General features: G+C 36.5%; 1 protein-coding gene across 10 annotated transcripts in view; it reads right to left on the reverse strand.

The window, feature by feature from the left end:
* LOC147030164 (uncharacterized) overlaps positions 1 to 1,893 on the reverse strand; it is a 52,061-nt gene continuing 50,168 nt past the window's right edge. For all 10 annotated transcript variants that reach the window (XM_085873926.1, XM_085873933.1, XM_085873928.1 and 7 more), the window contains one exon: positions 1 to 1,893. This exon is cut by the window's right edge and continues 1,623 nt beyond it. The gene's annotated coding sequence lies outside the window, so the exon portion shown is untranslated.

Here is a 1,893-nt window from a genome sequence, read left to right on the forward strand (position 1 = left end):
TTGATTTTCATCAGAGTTTTATTGAATTTTCATTGCGAGACAAGTTCATAAAGAAGCGCAACGAAAAGAAGAATCTAAATACATGTACAGAAAGTACGAAAAAAAACCCAGCAAAGCTTTTAATATAATCAACTTGATGCTTGTCTATAATAATCATTCAAGTCTTGCAATAAGAAGAGGCTTGATGAAAGATTGTAATATCTTGCCAGTCTTGAAACTGTCTTGTAGAGGAAAGCAAACATTTACATGTACTAGAAAGGAATATTTTTTTTAACCAAATGGCATAAATGCAACACCTCACTGTGGCCCCTATGTTCGCAGTTTAACAAAAAGAAAATTCTAACCTGACATGGCCAACATTGAATTGAAATCCTCCAGAAGCAAGCTTTAGCTTATCCACATGTTTTCATTCTTCTTCTTTATATTCTGCGCCTTTCCGCAAAAAACCCCCCAAAAAAACAGAACTTTCAACATGGAACTAAATACTTTACATTTGGAGAAAATGCTGGTCATGGCCAAATATTAGCAATTCTGTTCTTGACATTTAAGCTCTCAATATTCTATTCTCGATGGTTTGAAAAGATGCGAGTTTTTCAACAGTCCATTTCAAAAGTGTCAAAATATCCCTCCTCCACCCCCACCCCCCCAACCAGTTAGATTTTAATTTCCTTTCACCAAGAAATAAATATTTACACACAATAACTTTACATTTACTCTATATTGCTCCAAATTGTCCCAAATGCATTCGTGTTGTTACAGGAAAGTTTTCTGCCTCAATGCCAATCTGTTTTGGGTCTGATTTATTTCTCTGCCTTTCATTGCCCATTTACTTTCCTTTTCCTTTGGGTACCCTGATGAGAATTCATGTAGCTATTACATAGCTTGGTAATGCATCGCTCTCCGATGACACATCACACTGTTTATTAGCACCAAGGTGCAGAATAGCAATACAAAGAAAGAAAATACACAAACAACCAATCTAGTTCATAAATGCTTCCTTAAACCTAAGCTCAATGAACAACAACCTATAACATTTGTTTTTCAACAAAACCAACAACTAAAATTCGGATTTTCTTTTAGTGTAATCTAAAAATGCTCCTGTAACTGCACATTTATTGAATGTCACAGGAATATTTCTTTATAAATTCCTAACAGAAAAGAAGGTAATGAAAAAGTAAAGAAAGACGTTTGGCCCTGCACTCCTGTATCATGAAACCAAATGCTATTGTATACTTTACTTATGACCGCATTTCATCACCGGATCCTTTATGCTTCATGGAAATGTCTGAATATCTTTGTTAATGCTCCAAAATGTTTCACTTGTAGCATGGGATCTCCTCGCAAGCTCTGCAATTGTTCTTTCACTCAACTCAAGTCATCCCACATCTGGACGCTCCCTCCCGTCTCACGTGATGGCACATTGTCCTTGTGCCATTTCTCATTAACACCTTCCACGAGCATCAATTTGTGTGTGATGACAACAGTGCAGTTTTAAGTTCCTTGTGCAGTTTACATTCAACACTTGAGCACTGTTTAATCAAGGTCTAAATTGGATGTAGTGAAGACGTTTACAGTACAGCTCGGGCTCGAGTTGTATTTTGATAAATCTGAAATATAGATGTAGCAATTCACTTGGAATAGTCTTCAGCACGGTATAAAGGGAAATAATTGGTGGTAAACTGAAGAGGCAACAGTTTGAAGAATGTTTGGGTTTGGGCACAATTGGTTGAATACTCCTTAACCATATCAAATGTATGGTATTACATCCTATCAACAAGCTCTTCAATCATTCCTGTGTAGTTTTTGATCAGCTTCCCTATTCAATAACTTGTGATGCCTTGGCCTCTCTCCCAACATCTGACCAAAAAGGGTTTTGCAACAAAAACATTTAAG

The sequence above is a fragment of the Eptatretus burgeri genome, chromosome 3 (genome assembly GCF_056783735.1).
Source record: "Eptatretus burgeri isolate ZD-2024b chromosome 3, Ebu_testis_v1, whole genome shotgun sequence".
NCBI classification, from domain to species: domain Eukaryota; kingdom Metazoa; phylum Chordata; class Myxini; order Myxiniformes; family Myxinidae; genus Eptatretus; species Eptatretus burgeri.